Genomic DNA, 24,732 nt, shown 5'->3' with positions numbered 1-24,732 from the left:
GCGTCTTTTGCAGTACAAAAGGCGCTGCGTGGGTGGCAACGCCTTGAGGGTCGCAGAGTAGATGTGAGGCGACCGATAGGTCTGGATAGGTTGTCCCAGTTGCTGGCCACACTCCCTACCACATGCTCGTCTCCTTTCGAGACGTGTTTGTTCCGGACTGCATTTACGCTGGCATTTCATGGGGCTATGAGGATAAGTGAGCTGGTTGCAAGGAACAAACAGGATGTGGTGGGGGGGTTGTGCCGGGAACATGTTCAGATCAGGGGTGACGCGATGATTGTCTCCTTTCTCAGGTCCAAGACCGACCAAGATGGGAGGGGGGACTGCACGATCATTCGCAGGACCCCCGGGTCCTCCATGTGTCCGGTACAGTGTTTAGAAGATTACCTAGCACGAAGGGTGGCATCATGGGGGGGGACATTGTTGAGGCATGCAGACGCCACCCCGCTGACGAGGTTTCAGTTTCAGCGGGTGCTTGCAATGGCCATTGCCGCAGCGGGCTTGAACCCGGGCGAATTCGGGACCCATTCCTTTCGAATAGGGGCTGCCACTGAAGCTACAGCCAGGGGTCTTAATGTAGAACAAGTGAAACGAGTGGGGCGTTGGTCCTCCAATTGTTATAAGAGATATGTGCGATTGCACATGTTGTGAAGCTGTAATCATGTACTCACGCTTCTTGTCTTTTGTTTGTTTTCAGTTGCGCAAGCCTACGCGGCAGGGCGGACTATGCAGTCGACCCAACACAAGGCCAGCGGTCAGACATCACCGGCTGTGAGAAAGGAGGTGTGGGTCGTGGGCCACTCATACGTGAGACGGGCCGCAGACGTATTCAAAGCAGGTGACATGATTCACGTACCTGGGGAATACGGGTACAGAGTGTCCTTCTATGGAAGAGGCGGTCTCTGTATTGACCAGTTTCAAGCATTTTTTGAGGGTTTGTTAGGGCGGATGAGGTCACCGCCGTCCATAGTCATAGTGCATTTAGGGGGCAATGATTTGGTCGCCACCGGTAGACGACTTCTCCTGGAGGCTATGCTTTCCACGGTAAGTTGGTTAGCGAGGAGAGTTCCGGGGTGCATAATTGCGTGGTCTCATATGATCCCACGAAAAGTGTGGCGGGGGGCTATCTCGATCCCTGCTTTGAATCATTCTGTTAGAAAACTCAATAACAAAGTGAGTAGGTTGTTCCGTTCCAAGACATTGCATTCGATCTCGCATAGTTGTATTAATGATGACAGTATGTATTTGGGGGATGGTGTGCATTTGTCAAGGGTGGGGAATGAGTTACTCATAGGAGACTTCTTAGCTTGGTTAAAAACCTTAAAACATGACCTTTAGGTAGGAGTTTTGTGGGGGGTCCGGATAGCCGGTCAACTATCCGGACCTGTGGCGGTAAGGTCATGATCGGTGAGCACTAATTAGAAGATCCCTATGAGTGGGCGTCACCCAACACGGATGGGAGCGCTCGGGAGAGGTGGCCATTGGCCCCTCAGTGGGGAGGCGGTCCCGTCTAAGGGTGGGTCGCCGGAAGTAAAGGAAAGGCGGTCAAGGCCCCTTCCTTTGTAGGAGGGGTTACAGCCCCCTCCTGGGGAATTTCCCGGGGCCAGTGTCATCTGCGACGGCAGATGCGGTAAGTTGTGTGGGGTGGGGGGAGGTCCACGATACCTTCTAGATACCTCACACGAGTCTTCGAACGACCTTTAAATGGCGTCGAGTCTTAAGTGCCCCGTCAAGTCAAGGGAAATTGTTAGTAGTTGCACTTGAGGTAAGCCTCTGTGCTGTCGCCCCTCCCAAGTGGGAGGGGTAAGTCTGGTTAGGGATCTTGACACCGGTTATGACCTTGCCGTTGGCCCTTAAACGTTAGGATGTACAATTTCAGTATTTCTAGAGAATGTTTTTGTAGGATGCTAGTTCGGCTAGGAGAACCTCTGTATTAGAGAATATGTTAAGGTTAGCCAAACATCGCAATGTGTTAATGAAATTGTACATAACATGAAACGTTTAATGTTTTTAATTTTGTTTTAATAAATACGGCCGGGAGGGTCACTCCCTCCCACCTCCAAAAACTTTAAGAACTGTTTCCGGATTTCCCTCCTTTTGGGGATTGTGTTGAGAGGGGGTGGCGGGTATCTCAGCCATATGGAAAGGGGCGACCACTCGGTCCCCCCGAACGTATGGCGGAGTGCCTCGATCCCCCCGGGAAGCCATTTTTGGGCGGGAGGCGCGTCTCGGCTGGTATGCCCGAAGCGGCGTAGCCGGGGCGCGTTTTTTCCCGCCCTAGAGTGGGCTGGCCTAGACACCGACGTAGCCAGCCCCGCCCTAGGGGCAGGCAGGGGCGGGTTTACGCCCGCCCTGAAGACGGATAAAAAGAGACGCAAGACCAGAAGACGTCCTCTTGTTCTTGTGCTCCGAAGCTGCACCTCCTCGCTACACGTGAGCTCGGGACAGAACGAAGAGCCAATTTTGACCCACCCACCAGCCCCTGAGGACAGCCAGTAGTTTTGTAATAAAGTGATTTATAAGTATGTTTTCCGTTTCGTTTACAGGCTGTGAAGGTATCAGTTTTATGTTGAGCATAATAAAGAATGGTGAATGTCGTGTAGGTTTTTTCGGTTAAAACGATTTGATATAGTGTTGTAATTTTAAGCATGCTCTTTCGGTCGTAGCGACCAATGTTTACATAGGTTTGAGTAAGAATTGTCGTATTTATTTTTTGGTAGGCGGTAAGGTCATGATCGGTGAGCACTAATTAGAAGATCCCTATGAGTGGGCGTCACCCAACACGGATGGGAGCGCTCGGGAGAGGTGGCCATTGGCCCCTCAGTGGGGAGGCGGTCCCGTCTAAGGGTGGGTCGCCAGAAGTAAAGGAAAGGCGGTCAAGGCCCCTTCCTTTGTAGGAGGGGTTACAGCCCCCTCCTGGGGAATTTCCCGGGGCCAGTGTCATCTGCGACGGCAGATGCGGTAAGTTGTGTGGGGTGGGGGGAGGTCCACGATACCTTCTAGATACCTCACACGAGTCTTCGAACGACCTTTAAATGGCGTCGAGTCTTAAGTGCCCCGTCAAGTCAAGGGAAATTGTTAGTAGTTGCACTTGAGGTAAGCCTCTGTGCTGTCGCCCCTCCCAAGTGGGAGGGGTAAGTCTGGTTAGGGATCTTGACACCGGTTATGACCTTGCCGTTGGCCCTTAAACGTTAGGATGTACAATTTCAGTATTTCTAGAGAATGTTTTTGTAGGATGCTAGTTCGGCTAGGAGAACCTCTGTATTAGAGAATATGTTAAGGTTAGCCAAACATCGCAATGTGTTAATGAAATTGTACATAACATGAAACGTTTAATGTTTTTAATTTTGTTTTAATAAATACGGCCGGGAGGGTCACTCCCTCCCACCTCCAAAAACTTTAAGAACTGTTTCCGGATTTCCCTCCTTTTGGGGATTGTGTTGAGAGGGGGTGGCGGGTATCTCAGCCATAGAGAAAATAGACAAACAGCCACACAAGATATGAGGAGTTAGGAAGTGACAGGTAAAAATAATCACACATGTTAGTGAGAATTGAAAAAAAAAATAGATAAAAGGGAAAGGCAACACCAAACCAGAACAGAGGAGAAGGGCGGTTAGAAAGAATAGGAACACAGGAGAACACTATAGAGCAGAATGAAAAATGGACGCAGAAGCCATAAGGACAGTGTACATACAATCATTGAAATTAAAGGGGTTGAAAAGAAACAATGAGAAAGGGAGACAGCGTCAGACAGAAAAATCAGCTTTGCAGCTGCATTTACCATTAGAGCATTAAGTTTTCATTCTGATTGCCATTTGCACACCAACAGCCTCTCTGAATACAATTAAAACCATTGCTGCAAAATCAAATTTCAGATTAGTTCACAAAACACGATATTGCATGTTGGCATCAACGCAACACTGGAAAAGAAGACAAAAGGGAGACTTCACAAGAAACACAGATGAAAAAGAGAAACACAATCAGTCACAAACGCAAAGACTTGTACTCAAAGAGACAGAGAAAGGCAGGAGGGTGTCCCTAGCAAAGGGGAAGTTGTTGCATAGTCAATGAGTAATAAAGAAAGAGGCATAAGTAAATTACGAAGCAAACATTCACAGAAACTTTTCTGAAATATGGTAACCAGCATAGAGGATATTGTGAAACCGAGAATAAAGAAAGAAGACAGGAAGAATTAATCTCAATCAGGCAGAAGAAGTTAGGTAGAATGAGAGAAAAGAGGGAAAGAGGGTCAGTAGATGAGATATTGGAAAGCCTATTGTAGGGTATCGGTATATGCACACCAGGTGCGTAACTCGTGTTTACATTTTTTTAAAACAATGGTCTAGAATTTTTGCGTGCAGCCGGGGTTTTGCTGGCTGATCCACCAGCGCAAAGTAAATATGAGTGAAAAACAATGTCCTTTCGGGGAATGTCCCCCAATCGCACTGCTAAGCGCCAAAGGGAGCTTAAGCTAAAGTTAATCCATGAGAAAATGATGGTTTAAAGTTGCATCTATTTTTTATTCAACATCATAGTATGATTGTAATTAAATTCCTTCAAAGTTTTGCATCGTCATGGGAATGAATGAGTCTTAACATCAGGACCCAATGCATTTCGGGTGAACCCTTCATCAGGGGAATTTAGATCTGTAAATACTGAAGCAGAAATCACATAAAGTCGAGGACTTACCCAGATAAACAATAGTGTGCAGAAAGTGAACAGAAACACTCCACGAGGTGTTAACAGAAATCTTAAAATATGGGTGGCATGCACCGGATTGAAATCAAAGTTCTATCCCATGAGGGGAAATCTAAATAAAAATTGCGATCCTGTGATATGGTACAAAGGAATCAGTGACAGACTTTTGGTTCATAGTCCTGATGTTGCTTTTGTATTCATTAAGTCTGTCTTAAATTTTACGCTCAGTTGTGCCGACATATGCCAGTCCGCAAAGGCATTTAAGGAGGTCAACTACATTTTCGGTGTCACAAGTTGCAGTGACTTTATGTTTAATTTTGATGCCTTTCCATGGATGAGTTATATGGTTTCCCTTGATGATGTTGCAATTATTGCAATTGAGACATGGGACGGCACCCTGATATTGAAGAGGGTTAGTCAATTTTGGCATGGAAAGTATTTCTTTAATGTTTCTGCTGCGTTCATAGGCAAAGAGTGGTAGTTCTGTGAAGATTCTTTTGAAGTCTGGCTCGAGTTGCACCATTGGCCAATGTTTTAAGAGGGTTTGCTTGAAATTGGAACTGAGTTTGGAAAATGTAGAGACCAAAACTGTCCGGTCTTTAGTACATCTTTGGGTAGTGGTAAGAAGTTCATTGTGGGTTTTGGTGGAGGATCGTTGTGCCGCGGGTTCGAGAATCTCTGGAGAGTATACTCTGTCAGCAAATCATTGGAGCATCTCAGTGGTATTTGTAGATAGCTTATTAGGACTGGATGTCATTTTTTTTACACAGAGAAGTCGGGAATATGGTAAGTGTTTTTTCAAAGAGTGTTGGTGGAACCTATTGAAATGTAGTAAGCTGTTGAGGTCGGTTTCTTTCCTAAAGGTATTGGTTTCCAATTCACTGCTAATCTTGGCAATGGATACATCCACGTAATTTATGAAGGTGTCAAAGATATTATAGGTGAATTCAATCTGGTCATTTGCACAATTCAATTGTTGTATGGCTGTAGAGAATTCTTGGTGAGAACCTTTCCATATTAGAAAAATATCATCAATGTATCTGACAAACATAATCAGATAGTCAAACCATTGGTCGGTAGTCAGAATGTGATCCAGTTCAAACTTGTGCATGAACAGATTAGTGTAACAGGGTGCTGCGCAATTGCCAATGGAAGTACCATTAAGCTGTAGAAAGTATTCGTTTTCACAAATGAAATAACTGTGATACAGTGTGTAGTGTACTAGTTCAAGTAGAAAGATCTTCAGATCATGATCTAGCTCAGTGGTAGTTGGAAAGTAATCAACAGCTTCTAAACCCATGTCATATGAAATAGATGTGTATAATGATTTGATGTCAATAGTGCACAGTAGAATCTGCTGATCACCCTCACGGTTAATGGAACGTATCTTAAGCAAAAAATCATTGGTGTCTCTGATGTATGTGGACATTTGTTGAACTAATGGTTGTAAGTAATTGTCCAAGTATCTGTCAACGGTTTTGTGAATAGTACCACAGGTTGACACAATGGGTCTGAATGGGGGCTTCATAAGATTTTTGTGCATCTTGGGCAACATGTAGATCTTGGGGCTCCTGGGGTTGTCCATGAATAGAAACTGTTTGTCCCCATCAGTGATTGTTCTATTAGTAACTGCAGCATCAAGAATGGTTTTGAGACCTGTTCTAAAATCCTCAATTGGATTTTTATCCAGTTTCATTTATGTTAGAGGACCATACATGTGTTCTAGAACATTCTGGGAATAAAATAAAGAGTCCATAATCACGAGTGCTCCCCCTTTATCAGCTTGGCTGCAAGTAATTGAAGGATCCCTTGCAATTTTTTCCAAAATTCCCTGTTCCTTAACAGTAAGATTTGACTGTTTCGTTCTTCCTTTAAACAATTTTTATATATCTTGTTTAATGAGGTTTTCAAACGAGTCCAATATTTTGTGACTGCCTGGAGGCATATAGCTGCTCTTCTGTTTCAACCCTTTGAGTGTACCTTTTTCTTGGCAAGGTTGATTGTCCATTATGTTGGTAAAGAAATGCTTGAGACGAAGAGTGCGGATAAATTTGAAGAAACTAACTTCAAGTTCAAGTGAGTTCGAGTGGTATGTTGGAACAAAAGATGTGCCCTTTTGAAGAGTGTTGATTTCCACAGGACTCAATCAGTAAGATGAAATGTTAATAATTAGTTATGGTGGTGTTAAGTTCTGTTTACAGATCTAACTCTCCCTGATAAAGGGTTAGCCCAAAATGAATTGGAACCTGATGTTCAGACTCATTCATTTCCAAAGCGATGCAAAGTTTTGAAGGAATTTAAATCCAATCATACTATGATGTTGAATAAAAAACAGGTGCAACTTTAACCCATCATTTTCATATGGATTAACTTTGGATTAACCTCCCTTGGGAGCCTAGCAGTGTGATTGGGGGAGGTTTCCTGAAAGGACAACGCTTTTAACTCATATTGGAAAGCCTGACACAGATGCAGAAAAGGAAAGTGAATCTGAATTGAAAAAGTAAGGTCAGTAAATGGGAGTCCAAGACAGGATGCTATGTTTCATCAGAAAAGAGCATTCTAATAATGGAAACAGGCAGAAAAAAACAGTCAGAGAGAAAGAGTGGATTAAGTAAAAGTGGGGGGAATTTTCAAACAGGCATGCAGACAAATAAAGGGGTACAGGATTGAGAAAGAGACAGAGACAGAAAGCGTTTTTTATACCCTAACAGGTTGGGTCTTGGCCCACCAGACCTATAGAGGCCAAGGTCACTCACCAAGCCACCAAATGTTGAGATCTTCACCAGGAAGGTAGGGATTTCCATGTATTCAGTGGAGCAACTGCTGAGGCGGCTCCAATGAAGACACTGAACTTATGTGAATGGGCCATGTTTAGAAGGGATGGGAGCTTGCAGACACCCGAATCTCACGGCTGCCATCTTTCCTGTCCCTTCCAGCGTGGCTTGGCAGTTATGGGAGAGAATTCAAGACTGATACTGTAATGGGAGGTGGAAGATGCACTAAATTGCTTCAGAATTTTGCTGACCTTTCGAAAACGGGGAACCTGGACCCCCCACGATGTACGAGGCATTGGCAGAGTACTGTGCCATATAATTATGTAGTTGGCTGAGGCCTTTTAAAGATTTCTAATAATAAATGAACTTTTTCTACTCACCATATTTGCTACGGACTTCTTTTGTTGGTGCACCATCCTTCATTCCTACATTTCGGTATCTGCCCTGACAGTAGAGCTTCTGTGTGGCCAGCCCCGGATATGACTTGTACAACTTTTTTAATTCTTCCTACTGCAAAATTTGAGTGCGAACCTTAGTCAGCCACAGCTTTCTTTCATTGACATATAATTATGGCTGTCGGCATCGGTGGCAGCCTCAGGAGAGTGTGGCCTGAATCAGAGCAGCAGATGAACTGTAGGCTACGGAGGTCTCCGGCATGAATGGCCCCCAAGGTCGTCCGGGATCCTCGAGGCAGAGCAGGAGATTTGGCAAAGCAGGTTCAACAAGAGCTCTCAATCAGAAGCTAGGGTGGAGCCACTAGGACTAGGTGGCCGCGTGTGGAACTAGTCATCGATGGAGATGGCCCCTGCAGTGGTGGTGAAAGCAGGTGGAGCAACAGCCTTCAGGGAAGACTTGCCCCCTACAGCAGATATTTTTTAAATGCCTGGTCTGTCTAAATGATTGTCAGAGAGCAAAGAAATGCAGGCTGTGAGGCGAACTGGGTTACCTCAATTGACTAACTATTTAGTGCATTTTTCAAAGTTTTTGCAAATTACCATGAAGTTCAACCTCATGGTAATTTGCGGCCCCTATTAGCGAAATCGCAATTTTTTTTAACTTTAATGCATTGCATTTAAGGAATCTCAATTTGAGATTCCTTAAATGCAAGTAATCGCAATTTTGGGATTTCTTAAATTGCAATTTTTGCATTTGGGATGATGCATCCCAAATGCAAAAATACCGGCCGCAAAGGGGCAGATTCTGAGAATCTGCTCCTTTCTGAGCGGATTTTACCTTGATGCATCTATGCCTAAATAACTCTCACAGTGTCAAAGAGAGAGAAATAGACAAATTCAAACAACAAGATGCCAAGAACAGAGAGTGTATATGTGAAAAAATTAACAAAAATGTTTACAAAAGATTTTCATTTAGCCACTAATACCTATCTGGCATGGAACTTTTTTTAATTTTTTTTAATTTATTTTATAGAGTTTTAAATAGTGCAAACTAGACCTGAAGATATCAGGTATCAGAGCGCTTTACCTGAGCACCAGTTTCGTTACAAATGGACACATTCATTTTTGTTTGGCAAATTCGGTGTTAATTGCACTGTTTAACAAACTGAAAGGCCATTTTTTTCATTTTTTGGAAGGTTTTGGGAAGGTTAAATCATATTGCAAGAAATTGTCACAGACACGGACTTTATGAAGAGACCCACATCAGGGATGAGGTTGGAACAAATACAGAAAGTGGACAAGGCCTACAAGGTAGACAGGAGCCTAAAAGAGATTGCTGCGGTGCCGTTGGACCTCCAACCCTCCAGGGGGCCCTAAACCGGGAGGATATGGTGTAACGGCTAGAGCTGCCGACCCTGGAGCTTGGGAACCAGGTTCGAATCTCGGCGTTAGCTCAGCTTCTTGTATTTCTGGGCAAATCACTATGTTGTGTGCCTACCAAAGATGGATGTGTCCTTGTGTGATGTAACTGGGTGCGCATGTAAAGTGCTTCAATACATCTGGGTCGAATTCGCATTTTATGAAATTGCAACAAAAAGGGGGGGGGGCATTCAGCCCAAGAATGCCGCTGCCCGCGTCTCACGCAGGGGGACATTGGCAGAGCAGCTCCCTAGTGGCCATTCGTTGTAGCTCGCCGCCCTGTACCCGGGGCGTGGAGGGGAGGCATGCAGGGCTCCCTGCCCCTCCCCACAGTTGCCATGACGCACGGCCAGGGGAGGGCTTACCTGTGGGGGGGGCGTGCCATTACTAAAGTCCCGGCTGCCCCTGGCTCTGCCTCTTTTTCGGCTTTCTGCCCGCCTGAGCGCTGCACCAGCGTTGTTGTCGTCGTCATTGTCGTATTCGTCTGTCATCGATAGTGGCCTCCTCCAGAGCTGTGGCGGAGTTCCAGGGCGATCTGGAGGCAGACTGGTTCAGTAAGGGTACCTCTGCGGCAGACTGGTACAGTAAGGGTACCTCTGCCTGGCACAGTAAGGGTGCCTGGGCCAAGGACCTGGAGCCGCAGGAGGTTCCGGGAAACTGCGACGGCGCCCCGTTAGTTCTTCAGGCGGTCGGGGGGCCTGAACCGACCGGGGGTGTGCCATACCGCTCTGCCCTGAAAGAGGGGGCGGGAGTATAAGATAGGATCTACAAGGTGCTGCACCGTCTGAGCATCGACTCACCGTGCTGGCTGGCTCGTTAGGCAGGCGGGACAGCGAGGGGCTGCCTGCTTTGGATCGCCCGTAAGATGACCCACCAAACGTCATACGCTTGTTGTATGAAAATAAACCTGCAGCAGTTCTTACCCATAATACGTGTCCAGTGTATTTATTTATTTATGGGGCTAGATGTACATGATGTTGGGTGGGAGCGGATGACGGTGTGGGCACTATGCCGCTGCCCGCGTCTCACGCAGGGGGACATTGGCAGGGCAGCTCCCTAGTGGCCATTCGTCGTAGCTCGCCGCCCTGTATCCGCGGCATGGAGGGGAGGCATGCAGGGCTCCCTGCCCCTCCCCGCAGTCGCCATGACGCGCGGCCAGGGGAGGGCTTACCTGTGGGGGGTGAGGGGGCGTGCCATTACTTAAGCCCCGGCTGCCCCTGGCTCTGCCTCTTTTTCGGCTTTCCACCCGCCTGAGCGCTGCACCCACCCTATCCTCGTACCCAGCGGCTCAACAGGCGGCGTGAAGTGATGGAATGTTTTAACGTTGTCTTTTGTGTTGCAGGCGGAGTTACATGGTGATCTGGAGGCAGGTGGGTACAGTAAGGGTACCTCTGCGGCAGACTGGTACAGTAAGGGTACCTCTGCCTGGCACAGTAAGGGTGCCTGGGCCAAGGACCTGGAGATGCATGAGGTTCCGGGAAACCGCAACAGCTAGTCCTTCGGGCGGTCGGGGGGCCTGAACCGACCGGGGGTGTGCCATACCGCTCCACCCTGAAAGGGGGGGCGGGAGTATAAGATAGGATCTACAAGGTGCTGCACCATCCGAGCATCGACTCACCGAGCTGGCTGGCTCGTTAGGCAGGCGGGACAGCGAGGGGCTGCATGCTTTGGATCGCCCGTAAGATGACCCAACAAATGTCATACGCTTGTTGTATGAAAATAAACCTGCAGCAGTTCTTACCCATAAATACGTGTCCAGTGTATTAATTTATGGGGCTAGATGTGCATGATGTTGGGTCATGGGTGGGAGCGGATGACGGTGTGGGCACTAAGGATATCTATCTGAGAGGGCATCTTGTCTGATTCTGCGGGTGGGTCCCATCCTTTTAATTTATGCCACTGGTGCGAGTTTGGAAGAAAACTGTGAGGCGGAGGTATAGGACATCCAGACAGACAGAGAGAAGAAAGTGACAGAAACAAAGATAAAAAAAAGTCAGCAGAACCACAGTGAAAAGAAGACAAGACTGCGAGTCACAGTCAGACAGAGAGGACAATAAGTACGAGAAGCAGAAACAGATCTTTTTGTAGGATTGATAAAAAGGGAGAAATAAGCAACATGAAAAGCTTGGAAAATGGGTGCGAGATGCAGAAAATGAGACAAACAGACAGACATATGGAAAATTAAAATGAGAGAGAGTCTCGAAGAATGAATAAAAGGGCATTAGAAAAGGGAAGCGCCAGGTATGAAATAAAGTGGGAGAAACAAAAGACAGACGAAATACAGTAAAAGTAAGGGACAGTATGAGTAAGTGGTTATATGGGCAGAATGAAGGAGAAATCATTGAATAATGACCCAAACAGAGGAAAGAAAGACACAAATAGAGGAAAGAACTGCTAAGAGATTGGGAAAGAGGAAATGGGTGAAAGAAGAGAGGAAGGGTGGCTCAGACTCGTAGGAATATTCAGATACATCAGGGGATAATAGAATAAACTGCAGTGAGAAAGACCAACGTACATGTAGAAAAAATAAATAAGGTAAAGAACAGATATGTAGGAAATGAAAAATTAGCTATTGTTTAAAATAACATTGAAAACAAATTAAACGAAAGGACAACATAGGGCAGTAAATTATCACTTATATAAAGTATGCGTGTGTAAATCTTTATAATTCCTTTCACCAACGTCTCTCTCCTTACTTTTTTCAGTCTTCAAGAGGAATTCAAATGCGGTATGATCCACTTCCCAAATCTTGATCTTTCGTGTGAAGATGAAAAGATCAGCCTTTTTCTAACCAGTAGTGAAGTCATATTCTTTGGAATAGGTCCAAAGCTGATTTGCATATGGATGATCTCTGTGTGGAGTGGTACAGTGGGCGAAAAACGATGGAGTGGAATGCAGCCCCGAGCGTTCACCAACGGCTGAAAATACATCAGGCAATCGTTCCATCACTTTTGTTTGTTTACAAAGTGAACGAACTACATTTTTTTCAAATATATAATGCATTTTAATTAGGTAAACTTTACTTGCCCTTTGTAACGCGCTCCAGTTTTCAAATGGGAGCATGTTTCTGCCAAGCAATAGTACAGGAGCACTGCCTTATTCGAAGTCTAGAGTTTTTTCTTCAAAAACAACTGATGAAATTGCAATCTGCAATCACCAATCGCATTTAGGGGCCATATGTATGAAGCGTTTTTCTTGTCGCAAACGCTGCGAATCCGAAATTCGCAGCGTTTGCGACAAGAAAAACGTGAAATGCGATGTATGAAATTATCGCATCGCAAATGTTAAGGAATCGCAACATTTGCGATTCCTTAACATTGCACAAGCATTTAGGAAATCGCAAAATGCGATTTCCTAAATGATATGTATGAAATATTTAAAAATTGCGATTTTGGAATAAGATGTCGCAAATTACCACCAACTTGTAGTTGGTGGTAAATTGCAAATTCTTTTCAAAAAGCATTTTTTTTTAAAACAAAAGGTGCCATGTGACGCTCATACATGCCCTTTGGGCATGTATGTGCGCCATATGCGCACACATGTCATTTTCAGGGGTGCAGCAGGGTGTTCTTGAGACACCCCTGCACCCTGGAAAATTCGCAAAATTTGCGATTAGCAAATTGCTAATCGCAATTTTGCCTTTCATTTCTATGGGCCAAGAGGCCCTTAGAAATGAATGGGATGTATTCCTTATTTGCGAATTCGCAACTTGCGAATTCGCAAATAAGGAATTATTGGAAATCGCTAAAAAATAGCGATTATTTACATACATACCGTTTTGCGATTTCCAAATAGCGATTCCTTAAAATTCGCTATTTGGAATTCGCAAAACGATAGAATGATACATATGGCCCTTAGTCTCTTGTTCAATTTGTATAGCTTTTTCATGGGAAGATCTTTATTCTTCACCTCCTTCCCTGGTGGAAACGTGGACTCTGTCAGCAGGCTGTATAAGGATCCTATGAAACTTGTGGGTACACTGGATGATGGAGTACTGTGGATGTTATAAACTGCACTAGATTATAGTATTCATTATTATTAAAGCCATTTTAAACATATAGGCTCTGATTCTGAGTTTGTCGTAATCCAGGTACTTCTGATCACACCAGATAAATAACAATGTCCTCAGGTACGTTATTTACCAGGTGCGTTAAATACCACCTATTATGAGTTTCTGGGAAATACCATGCAGATTTTGGCATTTGCAGCCCCAAAGTCTGCATGGTACGGTAAATACCTTACACTTTTCCCCTGCTAAATTCTGGCAGGTTTGACCGGCCTAAAATTTGTCAAAGGGTGAAATATTTAAATCACCCAGTAATTATCTGATGCAGTAAATATCACTCACTCATAATTATGATAAAGCTACTATACATGTGCTGCAGGTGGTGCAAAATGCGGCCGCGCGCCTGCTAAAGAATGTCCCCAGACGCACCTCAGCCACTGCCGCTTTGCGTGACCTCCATTGGTTGAGCATCCCAGAACGCGTTAAATTCAAGGCACTCTGCTATATGTTCAAGGCTAAGCAGGGTAGCACCCCAGTATATGTTCAGGGGCTGGTAAAACCCTATAGACCCCTGCGCTCATTAAGGTCATCGGACATTGGCAATTTCACAGTACCAAGATGGAAGCTGGCAAAAATGGGAGGCCGCTCCTTTTCCACTCTTGGTCCTAAATACTGGAACTCCCTCCCATTGGCATTAAAATCTGAGACCAACTTACTCCGCTTCCGTAAGGCTTTGAAGACCCTGCTCTTTACTAAGCGTGACCAATAGTCGGCAGAGGCCTTAAGTCAAGGTGACATTCTCTTTTCTTCTACAGTCTATCCCTGGCGCCGGGAAACCCATTGTGGGTAGCTGTGCGCGGTACAAGCTTAAATAAATAAATAAAAATGACTCCCGGAAAAACAAGGGTTAACACGAGAGTTAGAAAACACTAACCCACTCCTAATCAACGAACAAACTATGTAATTCCAGTGCATGTTCATATATGTATAAACGTGACTCTGGGATTCACTACAAATAAACCTGTAATTTCTGGACTCATCATTATGGTAGATGCACGATCCCCAAGTAGGTCAAGGGAGGTACGTAGGGTTTGTCCTAGCTCAGGTTGGTAAACTGGTTTACGTCTGTGCTTGCCAGAGAGTTTTTAATGTATAAAACGGGGCTGTATTTGCTGGGGAAGCTGAAAAAACATATCATTATGTTGGTCCATACCAGACTTTCTGCTTTCTGTATGAAAAAGTTGGTCCCCGAAGTGAGATTGTTACCCTTTTAAAAGGCAAAACATGGGGCAGGAAACAGGCATGTACCCATAAGTGAAATATTCCAATGCTTTTAGATTAGGCATCTGATTTGATTGGTGAGGTGGGTCAAAAGTGGTGACAACTGTGATTGTGTCAATATGGGCAGGCATTTCATTGATTTCTAATAGTGCCCCCAAATGGGGTATTCACAAACAGAAGTCTGTTGCTTGCACTTAAGAGCTTAGATGTGCTTGTTCGTTAACTTCAGCATCGCTCGTTCAGAAAATTCGTCTCATAGAGTCTATAGTATCAGATAAACAACAGGGGTGGATCCAGAGCGATCAAACAAGTGAACTCCTCTTCAGGAGTCATTTCAAACACAAACAACTACATTTATATCAGAATGTCACATATATATTATAGATCTATATATGGTCAAACTGCCCAACTTATATATTTTCTAGACCCCCTGCTACCTATCAGGATTCAGGTTTACATGTAATACCCATAGGATAAAGCCAACGATCCTAACCCTCCATTTGTTTTGAGTGAAGTACATCGGTTAGGAACCCGGGGATAAATTGCTGTAAAGGGAAAGACATTGGATTGGCGTCAACAGCAGCCTGGGATCATATCAGAACCATAGCTCAGTAATCTTGATAGAACACAAAGACAAGATTTCCTATTAAAATCTTGCAAGCATTCAACTATATCCAGGTATAATAAGAAATAATGCTTTCTTGGCTTACCTATATCTCACTGGCGATTGATGTGACTAGCCCCGATCCAATGCAAAATACAGACTGACAGCCAAAGATGCCAAGGAAAGAAATGGAGCACTGCAGTGGAATAGGCATCACATTGACAGCAGTTCATTATGAACAATTATGAATGCAGGTACGTATGAGCTAATTTAATAAGCCTCTGAGGAGGGAGGCAAGGTAACCAAGGGAGTAACAGACAAGAGCATCAGATAAAACTGGGAACTGCAAAGGCAAAAAATAATAAGGTGCTGGAATGCAAAGCTGGGGGATGACCAGTCAGAAGTAAAGTAAACGGAAACAACTGGGATATGTCATCATACACCTTCCCAGTGTCCAAAAGAGTTTTATATAGCAGCTTTAACCCTGTCATGCTGGAAATCTCACCCCTTACCCAGAAGTAAGGATTGCATGATTCTCATACTACTTTCCATACGCCCATTTTCTAAGTTTTCCATGCCTGACCTCTTCTGCTCCAGGGTTGGGATCCGAAATATTGCACAGTTAATACTAGTCTTCTGTAACTGTTCTACCTTCCTTTTGCTGACACCACTATAGCCTCCATTGTAGTACCTCAGATTTGCCAATATAGTTGGTCTTCAAACTAAAAAGGTTATTTTAAGTGCTAACTTCACACACTGTAGAACAAATAATTTGTGTTATGAAACTATTCAGTAGATAATTATGCTACTGCCTTTAAAGTAATCATCTGCGGTATAGATGCAGAAAGTGCTTCAATATTGAGTCAGTATGATCTGTTTAGTAAGGGCAAAAGTAAGATCTTTAAGGACATTTAAAATGTATAAAGTGTCTCTAACATTAGGAGGGTTGAGTAACAATGCACTCTCTCAGAAAATAGAGTAATCTGAGAGGGGCTCTCACACGGATCCTATACCGAAGATATCGATCTTCCAGGAGGAGGAGATCTATGTTTGTGTATCGAAAAACGTAAAAAGCAGGAATCATTGTCTTCCTTTCCAGTGGAGGCTCCTCTGCTATGTTTGAGTACCGTCGCCCCCCCTCCCCACCAACCTAAAAACTTGAAAACTAAAATGATAATAACACAGGTTTATTATTGTTGTATATTCCAAGGTCTAGTCTTGGGGGAGGGCCCTCGGAGGGAGAGTCAGGAGAGGGAGAGGTAGGTACTGCTATCAGTGTACATTTCAGTTTGGCCAACCCACTTAAGCTGACTAAACTGACATGCGCACTGAGCTGTCTCCAACCCAGCTGCATTGCTTGGTTGGAGACAGCAAAGCACAGACTCACAGTCTCTCTGGGAGTGCAAATTCACGGCACTAGGGTAAATCCTAACGCTGCTTTCAAACATGAGAGCAGCATCAGGATTGCCCGCAGGGGTGCCTGTGCTGCAGCGTGGACTAAGAGAAGAAGAGCGGCGGGCCTGCGGGAGGTACTTTTTTTTCTCCTTTTCTTCTGTTTTCGTCCTTCGTCCCGTCCCTTCCAAAGCCCCCAACCTGCCACTCCGCCCAAACAGCAGCCACTACTGTTCCTTTCAATTACAACATATCCCTCCTTCTTATCCACAATATTATTGGCCACAGCTTCCAACACTAAGCATTCTATGGTAGATTGGAAATACTTGGACTCCTTGAAAAGAAGGATACTGTTTCCTTAAGATTGAAAAAGCATAATGCTTCTTGCATTCAGTGTCAATAATTATGATGGCCCCTTTTGTCAGCACATTTCATTAGATCTGAGGGACTGGTCTGGAGTTCTTGTTAAGCCATAAGATCTTCTGAGCTGAAAAACCTTCATCTATTAAACTCCAAGTGTAGCAACATTTCGTAAGACTCTTTGCAACAATGTCATAACTTTATGGCCTGTTATAGAAGTCAGAGGATTGTAGCCTTTTTGGATTATGAGAGCCAGAGGAAGAGAAGAAGCTTCCAGTTCCGGGTCCGGGTTTTGAAAACAACATTTTGAGTTTGATTTTTCTCTTGGTTTCTTCGAAATCAACATGGAACAGAAAAAGATAATGTAAATGAGTAGCCCCTAATTAAGCACTCTCTCTTAAGCTGCACTTACAGAGAGCATAGAAAGGATTACAAGTAGTGATTGAAGTTGAATTGACTGCTGTCACTACTGTGGGTCCCTCTTAGGGAAGAATCTATGACAGAATATCGACGGACATAATATCGACCTACAGAACATCGACGCTGGAATATCAAAGGCAAGTATATCGACACCCTATCTACAACATGGTAAGTACAAAAATATCGAAACTAAAATATTGATGTTAAAAATATCGTAATTTGAAATATCGGTTTTTTTCTGTAAAAAAAAGTAAAATAAAGTCAATAATACTTATAAGTAAAAGAAACATATTTAAACATATTTAATAATGTTTAAAATAATACATATTGAATAATATAACTTTAATTAAAAATAAACATAACATATATTATATACTTACCCAATAATACATTTTATTAATTATTTTAATTACTTATACATTATTAAAATATACTATCAATTACAAAAATATCTACACACATAAAATAATAACATAAATAAAAATAAACAAATATATTTAATAAATTAAAATAATTAAATATACTTTCAATATTTTTAAACTTAATTAAATACAACAGTATCTAAAATAATACAAAAAATATTAAATACATAAATAAATAAAACTACTATTTAAAGTCCAAAAAAAACGACTGTAATGAAAACATTGGATAGCGTAGAATGTAAAATTACTATTCCCACTCCAGAAAATTAAACAGTAGGGAAAGCGTTAAATTGCGTAAGGGTAATAATTACTATTCCCACTCCAGAGAGTGAAACAGTAGGGAAAACATTGGATAGTGTAAGAGTAAAAATTACTATTCCCACTCCAGAGAGTGCAACAGTAGGGAAAGCGTTGGATAGCGTAGTGGTAAAAATTACTATTCCCACTCCAGAGAGTGCAACAGTAGGGAAAGCGTTGGATAGCGTAGGGGTAAAAATTACTATTCCCACTCCAGAGAGTGCAACAGTAGGGAAAGCGTTGGATAGCGTAGGGGTAAAAATTACTATTCCCACTCCAGAGAGTGCAACAGTAGGGAAAGCGTTGAATAGCGGGTGGGTAAAAATTACTATTCCAACTCCATAGATTGAAACAGTAGGGAAAACGTTGGATAGCGTAGGGGTAAAAATTACTATTCCCACTCCAGAGAGTGCAACAGTAGGGAAAGCGTTGGATAGCGTAGGGGTAAAAATTACTATTTCCACTCCAGAGAGTGCAACAGTAGGGAAAACGTTGGATAGCGTAGTGGTAAAAATTACTATTCCCACTCCAGAGAGTGCAACAGTAGGGAAAGCGTTGGATAGCGTAGGGGTAAAAATTACTATTCCAACTCCACAGAGTGAAACAGTAGGGAAAACGTTGGATAGCGTAGGGGTAAAAATTATTATTCCCACTCCAGAGGGTGCAACAGTAGGGAAAGCGTTGGATAGCGTAGAATTTAAATATAACATACTTATAAATCATTTTTATATTTAAAATAATGTATAACTAAATTTTAAAATAAATCTACATCATTTACAAACAATTAAATTTGAATAATTAATTAACAATAAATTACCAACAAATACCAATAAATAATAATTATAAAAAATTACTCACCAAATAATAAATATTAAACAATAAAATATTTTTCATTACAAAAAAATATTATTTAAAATTAATTCACAATTAAAAATTATTAAACAATAACATTATTTTGTATATCAAATAATATTTTTTATAAAACATTGATTAGCAATTAATTACAAATATTTTCCAATTAATAAAAAATAATTACCAATTAAAAATATTAACTGCCAATTAACAAAATTATTTACCAATTAAATAATTCATTACCAATTACAAAAAGTATTTCCCAATTACAAACATGAAATACCAATTAAAAAAATTAAATAACAATTAAAAACATTAATTACCAATTAAAAAAATAAATTATCAATTTAAAGAATTAATTCCAATTAATAATTACTTATAAAGAAAATTATTATCCATAACAAAAAATTATAAATCATTAATTAATTAAATTACTTTCCACCCAATTCCCCTATAAAGCCACAACCCACTACAGAAATAAAAACAAAAATTAATTAAAATTAATTTAGAATTCCTAAAAATTATTAATTAATTAAGTATATTTTAATTACTTCCCACCCTATTCCCCTATAAACCCGCAACCCGCTCCGGTACTAAAACATAAAATGTACCTAAAAATAACATTATTAATATATAAAAAATAATCCACATATAATTTTTAAAAAATTAAATACTTAACAAAAACATATTACACATACATAATTAAATACATAAAAATAATACAAATATCGATATTAGTGACATCAAAATTAGTTACATCGATATATATGCTATCGATATTACTAACTTTGATATTACTTACATCGATATAAATAAATTCAATATTACTTACCTACGGGTCGATATTCTGTCCAACGATATTCTTGACATCGAAATTCTGTACCTTCGATATTTCCAACTCGATATTTGTGTAGGTCGACAATTAGGAATCGATATTTAGACTGTGTACCCTTAGGGAATTTTCTAGGTTGTTCTAAAGTTGACAGCGCCCACGACCTTTTCCTGGTCCTCTTTCTTTGCCTAATTTATGTTGTGGAGGTGGTATGGAGACTATATTCCATTGCAAAACTTACCCTAGGGCTAGATGTAGAGGTAGAAGCCTCTGGTGCTTCTAAATTGTCCTTGCAAGTAGTAGTGGTAAAAGAGCAGTTCCATTGTGTCTATTTTTTACATCACTTATTATTCTATTTTCTATGAACTTGAGCAGCTTCGTCCTGGGGGCTAGAGGTATGGTATTCTCCTTTCAAATGAGGTATTGCCCATTCATGCAAGCGGTGCTTCAACTTTTTCTTACGACTGTTAACTTTGAGATAAACCAGTTGGTCCTTTTACTCAGCAATATCATCAGAGATTTCATCCTGATGTGCTTTATCATTTTCGAGTTCAGATTATTTTTTGTGTTTAAGAATCTCTTTGAGGAGAACTTACTCAAATGCTTGTCTGAGTAATTTATTAAAATGACCCAGTTTCGGTGCACTTCTTGGACACATAATTCCACTTGTTTCGAATAAAGTATCATCTAAAAACGTGTGATCCTAGGGGTGGGATCCTATATATAAGACTTGTTGGTACAGCACTCCCCAAGTCATTCAGTTACTGAGGCACCATAAAATGTTCTCCTGATCTATTTCCTCTTTAGGTCTGAAAGTTGTTACCACTCATTGTTGAACTCCGCTTCAAGTGTAAGATTGGGGTCTTCGAACAGTGGAGATGGTCCAAATTAGGGGTAATGTGTACATAAGTGAATGCAAGGCAGATGTTTCTATAGTCAGTTATAAGGAAGGCAAGATTTGCCGGTATGTGAGGTAGCGTTGGAGGCTGGTCAGGAATTAGAAACTAAAACAGCAGCAGAAATTTATGGAAAATATGGTATTTAAAATGTTAATATTTTAGAAGAAGTTGGGCCAGATATCTTTTTTTACTTCTTGGAAGGGTGAATGCATTGATATTTGCCTAACCAAAGTAATTATTTTAGCTATTTGGAGATAGTAATTCCTAGCTTTTACACAAAGAACAATTAGGTGAAGCTGGTTAACAGAATACACCTTCTGCAGGAGTCAAAATACCAGATGTCCAGAGCAAAAAAATAGAACATGGGGAGATAGCTGCATAGCCATGAATTTCCTTACAGTGTGCATTTGTGGGTTTGTTGTACAGCCATATTGCGATCTCTTGGTTCCGTAGTTAACCCGTTTACCGGAGTGGCAATTCCGCCGCAGTGCGGGACGTTCGATTGAGTGGGCAGGGCCGCATTGGCCAACGGACGTGCGCAGCACTTCCTCGGTAGTGCTCGCGACGGCCTTTGGCCGACGGGTGCACTTAAAGGGTCCGATTTTGTATGCTTTCTACACTTTTTCGCTCATGCAGAAGACCTACATCTATGCACCTGAGTATTGTTGACAAGAATGAGCCAGGAGACAAATGAGATAGTGGTCTCCTCTACATACAGAATTGTAAACTGGTTGCTGTCAACAACTTGGAAGTTTTTCACCAAGAGGTTCTGGGTGACATGAAAGAAGTCAAGTGCAAGCCTCAAGTTATTTCTGCTATTGCTCGTAACTGCTGCTTGCCCTGACTAGAAGACAAACGGATTTAGAAGCCAGCAGGTAAAGGAGAAAACATCTGCAGGAGCCCTGGAGAACCAGCAGTTCCCACACCAAGACATCACTGTGGCATTGTGATGGTCTGTGCAGGCACAACAGTGGTGAAATGCGACTATGCCTGGGGCACCGTAAGTTGGGGCCTGTGTGGCCTATGCCTAGAGATTGTGTGTGTGCATGAATATGCTTACTGAGCACGGAGGTTACTGACAGAAACACATGATTTGATGCATGCATAGGAAGCTGAATAGGGTGTATATGAATGACATACTAGACTAATGAATTTCACAGCTAATGGACAGTCTGAACTTCAGTTCCTAGGACCGCAGAGACCACGTTGCTGTAATCAATTCGGGTTTAGGACTGCAAGACGGACATCCTGCCTTGAGAAAGCCCTCGGCAAACTGGCCATGAGGCGAAACACGTGTCGGCTGTTTTTTCGTGTCATTTCACTACTGGAACAAATAATTAAAAACGACACATCCTATTGACCAAGCACAAAAGGATATGAGGGTTGGACATCATTATTCCTCTCACTACATTTGATTAGCAGGCACAGACCTCCACCCACAACTCTAATGGTGAGTCTGAAGCAGAATGAGGGAGTTCATCTTGATGATGCCGGCGTGGTTTGATTGCCTCATACTTCACTAATAGTCTCAGCTGAAGCCAGGCCAGTAGACCTACAGTTGTTGGCTTCATAGGGGTGATCAGATGGCTCCATGTCACCAGACCTTTTACATATCTGTGTCTGGGGCTTAGCTCGGTTGGTAAGATTGAGGGGGTGTGAGGTTCGGTTTTCCCAACAATCACACTGGCATATAATATTAAAATACATAATATGACAAGCAGGGTGCATGAGAGGGGCTAAAAGGGGAGTGGAAAGGGAGACGAATAAAGATTGGTACAAATACCAAGTTAGAGAAAACACAACATTTTGTAAATTGACCAACATGTTTGAAGACTTTTAGAACAGAGAGGCAGAGAGTGTGTTTTTATTTGTGTGCATGGAACAATTCCTGATGAAATCCGACAGACACCTCACCATACCCAAATGAAAGCACCTGGACCCAACTATTTTCCGGAAAATGCATTTACTAGGGCGGTGTAACATCCCAAAAACCCTCACTGAAGCTACGCCCTTGATCATTGCTATCAGATGTGCTGGTCCAATTGGCTCAATTAAAATGAGCCAAGGCTACAAATCCAAAAATGCACTGATATGTAAAAGCAAACATTCGGAAGGGAAAGTTGTGTCCTGGTGATATGACACAATAGATTAACCTAGGCATCCTCCCTGATCGATAGATGGGTAAAAGAACTAGAATTCTTCCATCAGCCTCCAGTCCTGCAGACCAATCCCAGACAGATAAATATTCTCGGAGATAACTACACCTCTAGGCACCTTTAATTTCCTACCTGGCCCCAAAGTCGTCTCTCCATATGTGTGTCTTTTGAAAAGGCTATACTATAGTACGCTGAAACCTAAAAGGCCTCATCACTGAGAAAACAGAACTTTTACTAAAAAAGTGTATCTATATATATATTTTTTTTTAAATGACAGACTGATACTTAGGCTTTGTTTTGCATTAGCAAATGTTGTACTATTTCCTCTTCCAATCTAAATTGCGTTTTAAATTTGATATTTAAGCGTGCATTGTGGACCGGGAAACTTTCTTCCAGCAGAGCAGCGGTGTTCTCTATTACATCTCAGCATACGGGTCTTATTTACTAAATAGCCTCTCCTCTGGCAAAGCCCTAAGCCCTGTTACCTAACCTTGCCTTATCTACAGTAGACGGACATAAAAATACAAAGTGCCCACTGGCACCACAGGGTCTTTCATTTATCGTGAGGACATCTGACATATATTTGCACGGCCTGCTTTTTTTTTTTTTTAATTTTCAAGCAGAAAACTGCATTTCACAAACTATTTGTCTGTGTGGCTCTCAATAGCGGATGGGACGGCCTGTTATTGAAATGCAACCTTCGGCAGAGTGGGGCGAGGGTTGTATTGAAACCCACTTCTTGAAGATGAAAGGGCACTGCACAAAAAGATTAGCATATCATTCTTAGCTGCAGAGCACTTCTGCTAACGACATAATGGTTCTTTATAGCTTACCGGCGGTTAATCGGCAATTAACAGGGGCCCTGACGACGCATGTCCACAAAAGTGGCTGCATACCTGCTTTTCAGCGGTTGCCCAGATGCACGTACAACGTACGTTTTGTGATGCGTCAATGTCGCTCAAATAGAGCGTGTAAGAAACAGGCGGGGAATTTGACGATTTCCTTCATGCGAGGGCTACGTAAAGGCTGTTCGGGTGTGATCAAAACACTTTAAAAACTTGTTGTGAGATGGCTGTGACTGAGGAGACGTTTATGAACAAGTGGGACCGTCCCCACCGACCCCCTCAATGTATCAATACCAGCTGTTCAGGCAGCACCGGAGACACACGAGAAACCCCCCTTGGAAAATCTCATGATGAAGTGCGCCAATTTTTCCCGCGCACTGACATATGGCCTGGTACTTACTTAAGTACGCCAAGAAGATGTATAAACCACATAGTCTTCGATATTTGAAGTTTCGGGCCTGTAAATCGATAAATAAAGCGCAAGTGCTTCCCGTCTTTAGCAAGAAAAGGAGAGCAGGAGCAAATAATGCACGGTTTCCCGGGTAACCTTGATTTGATTGCTGATTAGCTTGCTAATTAAATTGCACAAGCTGCACAATGCTGACAGGTTCCCGGTGCTTCTCGCTGTAACAATTTAGACGATGCCCAGCGGCAAAAGGGTGGTGTGGCTCGTCTTATTCGGTGCCAAGATTGTGTGCCACCAGTTACACTTGTCAATCTTAGCATAATCATTTAGATAAAAAGAAGCTCATTAAAATGTATTAGAAAAGAGCCATCTCTCGCTCATTATGCGTTGTGTTAATTGTGTAGCGGCCCATATCATCTTGGCGAAACCGCCTAAGATCCGAAAAGAGCCTGTATAGCCAGTTCGCTCTTTTTGTTTTTAAAGAACGCTTGCCTCCCTTTGTTTTACCAAGTTTTTGACTGCAGTTTGATTTATTGTTGTGGGTGGTTTTCGCACAGGAAAGTTGGCATGGGAACTGGAGCAGTAACACGACAACTGTAAAAAAATAAAATACAACAGCAATAAGTTTGAACCTTTCTTCAAAAGTTGGATTCTGGCAAAAGGCAAAGAAAGGG

Source organism: Lissotriton vulgaris, chromosome 7 (assembly GCF_964263255.1).
Source record: "Lissotriton vulgaris chromosome 7, aLisVul1.2, whole genome shotgun sequence".
NCBI lineage: Eukaryota > Metazoa > Chordata > Amphibia > Caudata > Salamandridae > Lissotriton > Lissotriton vulgaris.
The sequence above is the reverse complement of the archived record's forward strand: the minus strand, read 5'-3'. Positions refer to the sequence as shown.